The sequence below is a fragment of the Myxine glutinosa genome, chromosome 9, assembly GCF_964187855.1.
Source record: "Myxine glutinosa chromosome 9, kmMyxGlut1.1, whole genome shotgun sequence".
In the NCBI taxonomy this organism is placed as follows: Eukaryota; Metazoa; Chordata; class Myxini; order Myxiniformes; family Myxinidae; genus Myxine; species Myxine glutinosa.
Genome location: NC_136269.1, coordinates 3,831,472 through 3,845,618, shown reverse-complemented (window position 1 = coordinate 3,845,618; position 14,147 = coordinate 3,831,472).

Below are 14,147 nucleotides of genomic sequence, written 5' to 3'. Positions count from 1 at the left end.
CTCAACTGGTAGAATAAAGCAATATACGACAACAACTAAAGGTATTTTAAACAGTCACGGTATTTTAAACCAGTTTCAATGGTTGCTAGGAAACAGGGCAGCATTCAAAATTAAACTAATGCAATCTTAAGACTTTAAACAAACAAACAAAAATACCTATTTTGGGGGCAACTCCCCGTAGACCTTGTGGAAGTGTAACTCAGTGTAACTCATTGGTTGGAACTAGTAACGAACCAAGGTACGAGCAGGTGGTCGTAAGAATGTTAGAAATGTATCTCACTCTGTTAAAGCTGGGAGTCCATTGTCCACCTCCTGTACAGCCCTGGGCTAGAGCACCCTCCTACTGTGTAAATGGAACTCACAGCAGGAGGGGAGCGAGTTGGTGCCGGCAGGGCGATTGTGGATGACCAAGGAGCTTTAGCGCACGAAGGATTAACATTCAGCGGACAGGGGATTAACTCCAGTTTGTCCATATAAACCAGAGCAAACGTTGAGTCAGGACCACTTGCTATCAGAAGCCCTGCCTGACGGAATGAACGCGTACCACGGGTTCGGCGCTGCAGCCATGAAAGAGGGACTATGCGGATAGAGTTAACCTGGTCCATTGAGTTAAACGGTATTATTTGGTAATGGAATGAAGTGAATAACCAGTTAATAAAGTTGTGACCTTTTGTAAAACCTGTTTCCGACCATTGGCGTCTTGAGTCTCACGCACCACTTCCACGACAACCTTCTTAGACGGCAAATTTTCCAATGCCGTGAACAAGTTTTGGTACATCGTGGGTGATGAAGGTTGTGGTCAAATTCATCGAAATAGTGTGTGTAGTTTCAGAGGCCGTGAACAAACTTGAGTTGCAACATACCAAGTATCAGTTTTGCCAAGTTTCGTCACAACCCCATCAGCAGTTTCGGAAAAGAAGTTGCAAGTGTTTATGGACTGACGGACGGACTGACAGATTGATGGACTGGCTGACTGACTGATGGACTGACTGACTAATGGACTGACGGGCTGAGTGACGGGCTGACGGAATGATAGACTGACTGACAGGCTGACTGACTGACAGGCTGACTAACCGACAGGCTGACTGACTGGCAGGCTGACTGACTGGCAGGCTGACTGACTGACAGGCTGACTGACTGACAGGCTGACTGACTGACAGGCTGACAGACTGACAGGCTGACTGACTGATGGAATGATGGGCTGATGGAATGACAGAATGATGGGCTGATGGGCTGAATGACGGGCTGACTGGCTGACTGTGAGTGATGGGCTGACTGAATGACGGGCTGACTGAATGATGGGCTGACTGACTGACGGGCTGACTGACTGACTGACGGGCTGACTGACTGATGGGCTGACTGAATGATGGGCTGACTGAATGACTGACTGAGTGACTGAATGACTGAGTGACTGACTGACTGATGGGCTGACTGACTGACGGACAGATGGGCTAACTGACTGATGGGCTGACTGACTGACGGGGTGACGGGCTGACTGATGGACTGACTGACAAAAGACGCACTATCCCATAAGCTCCCTGGGACTACGTTTCAAGTGAGCTAATAGAATTAATGGCAACATACAACTTAAAAAAAAATTTTATAAACAATTTTAGTGAGGTATAACGTAGTGTGGTATACCGTAGTGTGGTATACCATAGTGTGGTATACCGTTGTGTGGTATACCGTAGTGTGGTATACCATAGTTTGGTATACCATAGTGTGGTATAACATAGTGTGGTATACGATAGTGTGGTATAACGTAGTGTGGTATACCGTAGTGTGGTATACCGTAGTGTGGTATAACGTAGTGTGGTATACCGTAGTGTGGTATACCGTAGTGTGGTATACCGTAGTGTGGTATACCGTAGTGTGGTATACCGTAGTGTGGTATAACGTAGTGTGGTATAACGTAGTGTGGTATACCGTAGTGTGGTATACCGTAGTGTGGTATAACGTAGTGTGGTATACCGTAGTGTGGTATAACGTAGTGTGGTATAACGTAGTGTGGTATACCGTAGTGTGGTATACCGTAGTGTGGTATACCGTAGTGTGGTATAACGTAGTGTGGTATACCGTAGTGTGGTATACCGTAGTGTGGTATAACGTAGTGTGGTATACCGTAGTGTGGTATACCTAACTTCATTACAAAGTGCAACTTCTCGAACTAACTACGACGAGATGCTGATCATAAATAAAGAGCTGTATGTATTGTTTATATACATTTATTTTTCATTCCTGTCAATCGTTAACACCGACTCATTCATTCCATCCACCTTTTGTCTTATTCCACATTTTGACAATAATAACAACGCCATTTGTTGGCACTTTGTTGAATAACAACAAACTAACAATCGGATTCTCTAAGTTCACCCGAGGCTTCGGGTAGATAATAATGATAAATTAAATGCCGACGATTATCACTTTGACAGTTGCTGTTTTCACAACGTTTTAACGACTCCCTCGTGCGTTAGCGAAACGTTTTAACGACTCCCTCGTGCGTTAGCGAAACGTTTTAACGACTCCCTCGTGCGTTAGCGAAATGTTTTAACGACTCCCTCGTGCGTTAGCGAAACGTTTTAACGACTCCCTCGTGCGTTAGCGAAATGTTTCATAATAACGATTATTGTGTGCGGCAGGGCCCGTTGGGAGAGGGACAATAGAGCAAATGCTGCAACGACGGAGCACTAAAACACGTCGTTGTTTGATGTATTCCACTTGTTTATGACGTCAAAATGAACTGGAAGCAGGAAAAGCATTTTGGGGTCAGAAGAAAAAAAACGTGGACACTTTGAGGGACGCACCTGTAAAATGGAAGAATTTTCAAGCACCGGGATATTGGTTGTTCTTGTGCGTTATTCTGTCTGTTTGTTTGTCAATCGCCTGCAGGTCACAACTTGAGTCCAATCTTCACGAAACCTCCCCAAATTGTAGAGTTGGTCATAAGGAAGAATCCTATTGATTTTGAGGTCAAAGGTCATCTTGAGGTCAAATTTCTAAAATTGTCATATTTCGTCCTATTAACTTGAATATCAAACAGCCATTACAAACTGCATCGCTGAATTGGGAAAACAACTATTTTTGAGGTCAAAAGGTCAAAGTTCAACTCAAGGTCAAACTTCTAAAATCATCAATTTCATCTGAAAAATCATCAAATTTAATCCGATTGACCCGACCTTTGATTAAGATCGTCAATTTTAACATTAATGAAATAGACAATTTGATGTATCCATGGCAACGTTTTTTTTTTTTGGGGGGGGGGGGGGGGAGTGGATTTTGCTGGTATCGTGCTCTGCATGATGTATTTCTTGTTTGGAGGGTTGATCAGTAAGTGAATGGCATAACATGTGGAAAATCCACCGAACTATTAGTTTGCGTCGTTGTGGGAACGCAGATGTGCCACTGATGCGGTTCCCCCCTGTACCTAAGACAAAGGATTAGTGATTTGTTGGGCGTTAATAACTCGCCATAACTCGCCGAACGGTGAAGGTCACCGTAGGATACCTATTGTCCGCTAACCAATGCCGACGCAGGTGGCACACCTGGTTGAATGTGCATCCGAGGGACGCACGCGTGTTGATGCGGCACCATACCTGTGAAACACAGTGATGATGGTTTGTCGGTAGCCGGATCGAGATTCGAACCCAATATAGACATCCAGAGGTAAGAGTACACACACCTAATTGGATATCCTGCCGGAGTGGTCGTAATTAGACTTTTATGGAAAATTTATTTCGTTAATTTCAAGCGACATTTTATATCCGGCCGCGCACCGAATATTCCAATTCCCTCTTTTATTTTTTTCTATTATTTTACATTTTCAAATTGGTGTAAAATTTTATTTTAGGAAAACTGATTGTACATGGTAAATGTACCTAATACGAGCAACGGTACCCGCCCTATGGGCGGGGCTTCAATTGGGAGGCCCAAATGAAAAGGCAAAATATCAGAAATTGAAGGGTTTTTTTTGTTTTAAACGATTCATATAAACATTCGTTAAATCATATCACATTCAAATCATGAAAATCTAAACAGTACATGGCACCGATATTGAAAAAAGATTGAATTCTGCAAAACGGAGGCGGCCGCTGCACGTCTTTCTCAGTCGCACGTTTATGTGTGAAGAGTGCGCGCCGAATCTGCAACACGGAAGCGGCCGCTGCACGTCTTTCTCAGTCGCACGTTTATGTGTGAAGAGTGCGCGCCGAATCTGCAAAACGGAAGCGGCCGCTGCACGTCTTTCTCAGTCGCACGTTTATGTGTGAAGAGTGTGCGCCGAATCTGCAACACGGAAGCGGCCGCTGCACGTCTTTCTCAGTCGCACGTTTATGTGTGAAGAGTGCGCGCCGAATCTGCAACACGGAAGCGGCCGCTGCACGTCTTTCTCAGTCGCACGTTTATGTGTGAAGAGTGCGCACCGAATCTGCAAAACGTAGGCGGCCGCTGCGCATCTTTCTCAGTCGCACGTTTATGTGTGAAGTGTGCGCCGAATCTGTAACATGGAAGTGGCTGCTACACGTCTTTCTCAGTCGCACGTTTATGTGAAGAGTGCGCGCCGAATCTGCAAAACGGAGGCGGCCGCTGCAAGTCTTTCTCAGTCGCACGTTTATGTGTGAAGATTGTGCGCCGAATCTGTAACACGGAAGTGGCCGCTACACGTCTTTCTCAGTCGCACGTTTATGTGAAGAGTGCGCGCCAAATCTGCAAAACGGAAGTGGCCACTGCACGTCTTTCTCAGTCGCACGTTTATGTGTGAAGAGTGCGCGCCAAATCTGTAACACGGAAGCGGCCGCTGCACGTCTTTCTCAGTCGCACGTTTATGTGTGAAGAGTGCGCGCCGAATCTGCAACACGGAGGCGGCCGCTGCACGTCTTTCTCAGTCGCTTTGCACACGCTGCCATGTTATTTCGGAGCCGCACGTTTATATCGGAAGAGTTCGTCAGGAGTCGATCTACTCTCTCCTGCTACGTAGAATTTCAACAAAAGCCACATCAATGTTCATATCGGTATATATTATTCCATCGTGTTTGGAAAATTGGAAAGCTTGGAAAAATAGGAAAAATAGGGAAAATTGGAAAAATTGGAAAAACAATATAGCCTATTATACTCCTGGGGGTCCCAAGTTGACCCACGCAAAATTTCATTACGATCGGTTTAGCCGTTTTTGCGGTATCTGGGCACAGACAGACAGACAGACGGATGGACGGACATTTGGTGAATTATAGTAAGATTACTGAGAAACTTTAAAAACAATAAATGGATGTCAAGGCTGGTATACCGTCCAAATTCATATCCCTGGGGGTACAGCACCAAGGCTGGTACACCGTCCAAATTCATATACCAGGGGGTACAGCACCAAGGCTGGGACACTGTCCAAATTCATATCCAAGTGGTACAGCACCAAGTCTGATATACCGTCTAAATTCATATCCCAGTGGTACAGCACCAAGTCTGATATACCATCCAAATTCATATACCAGGGGGTACAACCCCAAGGCTGGTACACCGTCCAAATTCATATCCCAGTGGTACAGCACCAAGTCTGATATACCGTCCAAATTCATATCCCTGGGGGTACAGCACCAAGGCTGGTACACCATCCAAATTCATATCCCAGTGGTACAGCACCAAGTCTGATATACCGTCTAAATTCATATCCCTGGGGGTAAAGCACCAAGTCTGATATACCGTCTAAATTCATATACCAGTGCGTACAGCACCAAGGCTGGCACACCATCCAAATTCATATACCAGGGGGTACAGCACCAATGCTGGTAAACCGTCCAAATACATATCCGAGTGGTACAGCACCATGGCTGGTACACCATCCAAATTCATATACCAGGGGGTACAGCACCAAGGCTGGTACACCATCCAAATTCATATCCCAGTGGTACAGCACCAAGGCTGGTACACCGTCCAAATTCAAATCCCAGTGGTACAGCACCAAGGCTGGCACACCATCCAAATTCATATACCAGGGGGTACAGCACCAAGGCTGGTACACCATCCAAATTCATATCCCAGTGGTACAGCACCAAGGCTGGTACACCGTCCAAATTCATATCCCAGTGGTACAGCACCAAGTCTGATATACCGTCCAAATTCATATCCCAGTGGTACAGCACCAAGTCTGATATACCGTCTAAATTCATATCCCAGTGGTACAGCACCAAGGCTGGTACACCGTCCAAATTCATATCCCAGTGGTACAGCACCAAGGCTGGTACACCGTCCAAATTCATATCCCAGTGGTACAGCACCAAGTCTGATATACCGTCCAAATTCATATCCCAGTGGTACAGCACCAAGTCTGATATACCGTCTAAATTCATATCCCAGGGGGTACAGCACCAAGTCTGTTATACCGTCTAAATTCATATCCCTGGAGGTACAGCACCAAGTCCGTTATACCGTCTAAATTCATATACCAGTGCTACACCACCAAGTATGATATACCGTCTAAATTCATATACCAGTGGTACAGCACCAAGTCTGATATACCGTCTAAATTCATATCCCTGGGGGTAAAGCACCAAGTCTGACACACCGTCTAAATTCATATCCCAGTGGTACAGCACCAAGTCTGTTATACCGTCCAAATTCATATCCCTGGGGGTAAAGCACCAAGTCTGATATACCGTCTAAATTCATATCCCTGGAGGTACAGCACCAAGTCTGATATACCGTCTAAATTCATATCACAGGGGGTACAGCACCAAGTCTGTTATACCGTCCAAATTCATATCCCAGTGGTACAGCACCAAGTCTGTTATACCGTCTAAATTCACATCCCTGGAGGTACAGCACCAAGTCTGATATACCGTCCAAATTCATATCCCTGGGGGTAAAGCACCAAGTCTGATATACCGTCTAAATTCATATCCCTGGAGGTACAGCACCAAGTCTGATATACCGTCCAAATTCATATCCCTGGGGGTACAGCACCAAGTCTGATATACCGTCTAAATTCATATCCCAGTGGTACAGCACCAAGTCTGTTATACCGTCCAAATTCATATCCCAGTGGTACAGCACCAAGTCTGTTATACCGTCTAAATTCATATCCCTGGAGGTACAGCACCAAGTCCGTTATACCGTCTAAATTCATATACCAGTGCTACACCACCAAGTATGATATACCGTCTAAATTCATATACCAGTGGTACAGCACCAAGTCTGATATACCGTCTAAATTCATATCCCAAGGGGCACAACACCAAGTCTGACATACCGTCTAAATTCATATCCCTGGGGGTAAAGCACCAAGTCTGATACACCGTCTAAATTCATATCCCAGGGGGTACAGCACCAAGTCTGATATACCGTCTAAATTCATATCCCAGGGGGTACAGCACCAAGTCTGATATACCGTCTAAATTCATATCCCTGGGGGTACAGCACCAAGTCTGATATACCGTCTAAATTCATATCGCAGTGGTACAGCACCAAGTCTGATATACCGTCTAAATTCATATCCCTGGAGCTACAGCACCAAGTCTGATATACCGTCTAAATTCATATCCCTGGGGGTAAAGCACCAAGTCTGATATACCATCTAAATTCATATCCCTGGAGGTACAGCACCAAGTCTGATATACCGTCTAAATTCATATCCCAGGGGGTACAGCACCAAGTCTGATATACCGTCTAAATTCATATCCCAGGGGGTACAGCACCAAGTCTGATATACCGTCTAAATTCATATCCCTGGGGGTACAGCACCAAGTCTGAAATACCGTCTAAATTCATATCCCTGGAGGTACAGCACCAAGTCTGATATACCGTCTAAATTCATATCCCAGGGGGTACAGCACCAAGTATGATATACCGTCTAAATTCATATCCCAGTGGTACAGCACCAAGTCTGATATACCGTCTAAATTCATGTCCCAGGGGGTAAAGCACGAAGTCTGATATACCGTCTAAATTCATATCCCAGTGGTACAGCACCAAGTCTGATATACCGTCTAAATTCATATCCCTGGGGGTAAAGCACCAAGTCTGATATACCGTCTAAATTCATATACCAGTGGGTACAGCACCAAGGCTGGCACACCATCCAAATTCATATCCCTGGGGGTACAGCACCAAGTATGATATACCGTCTAAATTCATATCCCAGTGGTACAGCACCAAGTCTGATATACCGTCTAAATTCATGTCCCAGGGGGTAAAGCACGAAGTCTGATATACCGTCTAAATTCATATACCAGTGGGTACAGCACCAAGTCTGATATACCGTCTAAATTCATATCCCTGGGGGTAAAGCACCAAGTCTGATATACCGTCTAAATTCATATACCAGGGGGTACAGCACCAATGCTGGTAAACCGTCCAAATTCATATCCCAGTGGTACAGCACCAAGGCTGGTACACCATCCAAATTCATATCTCAGTGGTACAGCACCAAGTCTGATATACCGTCTAAATTCATATCCCAGTGGTACAGCACCAAGGCTGGTACACCGTCCAAATTCATATCCCAGTGGTACAGCACCAAGTCTGATATACCGTCTAAATTCATATCCCAGTGGTACAGCACCAAGGCTGGTACACCGTCCAAATTCATATCCCAGTGGTACAGCACCAAGTCTGATATACCGTCCAAATTCATATCCCAGTGGTACAGCACCAAGTCTGATATACCGTCTAAATTCATATCCCTGGAGGTACAGCACCAAGTCTGATATACCGTCCAAATTCATATCCCTGGAGGTACAGCACCAAGTCTGATATACCGTCCAAATTCATATCCCAGGGGGTACAGCACCAAGTCTGTTATACCGTCTAAATTCATATACCAGTGGTATAGCACCAAGTCTGATACACCGTCTAAATTCATATCCCAGGGGGTACAGCACCAAGTCTGATATACCGTCTAAATTCATATCCCAGGGGGTACAGCACCAAGTCTGTTATACCGTCTAAATTCATATCCCTGGAGGAACAGCACCAAGTCTGATATACCGTCTAAATTCATATACCAGTGGTACAGCAACAAGTCTGATATACCGTCTAAATTCATATCCCAGGGGGTACAGCACCAAGTCTGATATACCGTCTAACTTCATATCCAAGTGGGTACAGCACCAAGTCTGATATACCGTCTAAATTCATATCCTATGGGGTACAGCACCAAGTCTGATATACCGTCTAACTTCATATCCCAGTGGGTACAGCACCAAGTCTGATATTCCGTCTAACTTCATATCCCAGGGGGTACAGCACCAAGTCTGATATACCGTCTAACTTCATATCCCAGGGGGTACAGCACCAAGTCTGATATACCGTCTAAATTCATATCCCAGGGGGTACAGCACCAAGTCTGATATACCGTCTAAATTCATATCCCAGGGGGTACAGCACCAAGTCTGATACACCGTCTAAATTCATATCCCAGGGGGTACAGCACCAAATCTGATATACCGTCTAAATTCATATCGCAGTGGTACAGCACCAAGTCTGATATACCGTCTAAATTCATATCCCAGGGGGTACAGCACCAAGTCTGATATACCGTCTAAATTCATATACCAGTGGTACAGCAACAAGTCTGATATACCGTCTAAATTCATATCCCAGGGGGTACAGCACCAAGTCTGATATACCGTCTAACTTCATATCCCAGTGGGTACAGCACCAAGTCTGATATACCGTCTAAATTCATATCCTATGGGGTACAGCACCAAGTCTGACACACCGTCTAAATTCATATCCCAGTGGTACAGCACCAAGTCTGTTATACCGTCCAAATTCATATCCCTGGGGGTAAAGCACCAAGTCTGATATACCGTCTAAATTCATATCCCTGGAGGTACAGCACCAAGTCTGATATACCGTCTAAATTCATATCACAGGGGGTACAGCACCAAGTCTGTTATACCGTCCAAATTCATATCCCAGTGGTACAGCACCAAGTCTGTTATACCGTCTAAATTCACATCCCTGGAGGTACAGCACCAAGTCTGATATACCGTCCAAATTCATATCCCTGGGGGTAAAGCACCAAGTCTGATATACCGTCTAAATTCATATCCCTGGAGGTACAGCACCAAGTCTGATATACCGTCCAAATTCATATCCCTGGGGGTACAGCACCAAGTCTGATATACCGTCTAAATTCATATCCCAGTGGTACAGCACCAAGTCTGTTATACCGTCCAAATTCATATCCCAGTGGTACAGCACCAAGTCTGTTATACCGTCTAAATTCATATCCCTGGAGGTACAGCACCAAGTCCGTTATACCGTCTAAATTCATATACCAGTGCTACACCACCAAGTATGATATACCGTCTAAATTCATATACCAGTGGTACAGCACCAAGTCTGATATACCGTCTAAATTCATATCCCAAGGGGCACAACACCAAGTCTGACATACCGTCTAAATTCATATCCCTGGGGGTAAAGCACCAAGTCTGATACACCGTCTAAATTCATATCCCAGGGGGTACAGCACCAAGTCTGATATACCGTCTAAATTCATATCCCAGGGGGTACAGCACCAAGTCTGATATACCGTCTAAATTCATATCCCTGGGGGTACAGCACCAAGTCTGATATACCGTCTAAATTCATATCGCAGTGGTACAGCACCAAGTCTGATATACCGTCTAAATTCATATCCCTGGAGCTACAGCACCAAGTCTGATATACCGTCTAAATTCATATCCCTGGGGGTAAAGCACCAAGTCTGATATACCATCTAAATTCATATCCCTGGAGGTACAGCACCAAGTCTGATATACCGTCTAAATTCATATCCCAGGGGGTACAGCACCAAGTCTGATATACCGTCTAAATTCATATCCCATGGGGTACAGCACCAAGTCTGATATACCGTCTAAATTCATATCCCTGGGGGTACAGCACCAAGTCTGAAATACCGTCTAAATTCATATCCCTGGAGGTACAGCACCAAGTCTGATATACCGTCTAAATTCATATCCCAGGGGGTACAGCACCAAGTATGATATACCGTCTAAATTCATATCCCAGTGGTACAGCACCAAGTCTGATATACCGTCTAAATTCATGTCCCAGGGGGTAAAGCACGAAGTCTGATATACCGTCTAAATTCATATCCCAGTGGTACAGCACCAAGTCTGATATACCGTCTAAATTCATATCCCTGGGGGTAAAGCACCAAGTCTGATATACCGTCTAAATTCATATACCAGTGGGTACAGCACCAAGGCTGGCACACCATCCAAATTCATATCCCTGGGGGTACAGCACCAAGTATGATATACCGTCTAAATTCATATCCCAGTGGTACAGCACCAAGTCTGATATACCGTCTAAATTCATGTCCCAGGGGGTAAAGCACGAAGTCTGATATACCGTCTAAATTCATATACCAGTGGGTACAGCACCAAGTCTGATATACCGTCTAAATTCATATCCCTGGGGGTAAAGCACCAAGTCTGATATACCGTCTAAATTCATATACCAGGGGGTACAGCACCAATGCTGGTAAACCGTCCAAATTCATATCCCAGTGGTACAGCACCAAGGCTGGTACACCATCCAAATTCATATCTCAGTGGTACAGCACCAAGTCTGATATACCGTCTAAATTCATATCCCAGTGGTACAGCACCAAGGCTGGTACACCGTCCAAATTCATATCCCAGTGGTACAGCACCAAGTCTGATATACCGTCTAAATTCATATCCCAGTGGTACAGCACCAAGGCTGGTACACCGTCCAAATTCATATCCCAGTGGTACAGCACCAAGTCTGATATACCGTCCAAATTCATATCCCAGTGGTACAGCACCAAGTCTGATATACCGTCTAAATTCATATCCCTGGAGGTACAGCACCAAGTCTGATATACCGTCCAAATTCATATCCCTGGAGGTACAGCACCAAGTCTGATATACCGTCCAAATTCATATCCCAGGGGGTACAGCACCAAGTCTGTTATACCGTCTAAATTCATATACCAGTGGTATAGCACCAAGTCTGATACACCGTCTAAATTCATATCCCAGGGGGTACAGCACCAAGTCTGATATACCGTCTAAATTCATATCCCAGGGGGTACAGCACCAAGTCTGTTATACCGTCTAAATTCATATCCCTGGAGGAACAGCACCAAGTCTGATATACCGTCTAAATTCATATACCAGTGGTACAGCAACAAGTCTGATATACCGTCTAAATTCATATCCCAGGGGGTACAGCACCAAGTCTGATATACCGTCTAACTTCATATCCAAGTGGGTACAGCACCAAGTCTGATATACCGTCTAAATTCATATCCTATGGGGTACAGCACCAAGTCTGATATACCGTCTAACTTCATATCCCAGTGGGTACAGCACCAAGTCTGATATTCCGTCTAACTTCATATCCCAGGGGGTAAAGCACCAAGTCTGATATACCGTCTAACTTCATATCCCAGGGGGTACAGCACCAAGTCTGATATACCGTCTAAATTCATATCCCAGGGGGTACAGCACCAAGTCTGATATACCGTCTAAATTCATATCCCAGGGGGTACAGCACCAAGTCTGATACACCGTCTAAATTCATATCCCAGGGGGTACAGCACCAAATCTGATATACCGTCTAAATTCATATCGCAGTGGTACAGCACCAAGTCTGATATACCGTCTAAATTCATATCCCAGGGGGTACAGCACCAAGTCTGATATACCGTCTAAATTCATATACCAGTGGTACAGCAACAAGTCTGATATACCGTCTAAATTCATATCCCAGGGGGTACAGCACCAAGTCTGATATACCGTCTAACTTCATATCCCAGTGGGTACAGCACCAAGTCTGATATACCGTCTAAATTCATATCCTATGGGGTACAGCACCAAGTCTGATATACCGTCTAACTTCATATCCCAGTGGGTACAGCACCAAGTCTGATATACCGTCTAAATTCATATCCCAGGGGGTACAGCACCAAGTCTGATATACCGTCTAAATTCATATCCCAGGGGGTACAGCACCAAGTCTGATATACCGTCTAAATTCATATCCCAGGGGGTACAGCACCAAGTCTGATACACCGTCTAAATTCATATTCCTGGAGGTACAGCACCAAGTCTGATATACCGTCTAAATTCATATCCCAGGGGGTACAGCACCAAGTCTGATATACCGTCTAAATTCATATCCCAGGGGGTACACCACCAAGTCTGATACACCGTCTAAATTCATATCCCAGGAGGTACAGCACCAGGTCTGATACACCGTCTAAATTCATATCCCAGGAGGTACAGCACCAAGTCTGATATACCGTCTAAATTCATATACCAGTGGTACAGCACCAAGTCTGATATACCGTCTAAATTCATATCCCAGGAGGTACAGCACCAAGTCTGATATACCGTCTAAATTCATATACCAGTGGTACAGCACCAAGTCTGATATACCGTCTAAATTCATATCCCAGGGGGTACAGCACCAAGTCTGATACACCGTCTAAATTCATATCCCAGGGGGTACAGCACCAAGTCTGATATACCATCTAAATTCATATCGCAGGGGGTAAAGCACCAAGTCTGATATACCGTCTAAATTCATATCGCATTGGTACAGCACCAAGTCTGATATACCGTCTAAATTCATATCCCTGGGGGTACAGCACCAAGTCTGAAATACCGTCTAAATTCATATCCCTGGAGGTACAGCACCAAGTCTGATATACCGTCTAAATTCATATCCCAGGGGGTACAGCACCAAGTATGATATACCGTCTAAATTCATATCACAGTGGTACAGCACCAAGTCTGATATACCGTCTAAATTCATGTCCCAGGGGGTAAAGCACGAAGTCTGATATACCGTCTAAATTCATATCCCAGTGGTACAGCACCAAGTCTGATATACCGTCTAAATTCATATCCCTGGGGGTAAAGCACCAAGTCTGATATACCGTCTAAATTCATATACCAGTGGGTACAGCACCAAGGCTGGCACACCATCCAAATTCATATCCCTGGGGGTACAGCACCAAGTATGATATACCGTCTAAATTCATATCCCAGTGGTACAGCACCAAGTCTGATACACCGTCTAAATTCATATCCCAGGGGGTACAGCACCAAGTCTGATATACCATCTAAATTCATATCGCAGGGGGTAAAGCACCAAGTCTGATATGCCGTCTAAAT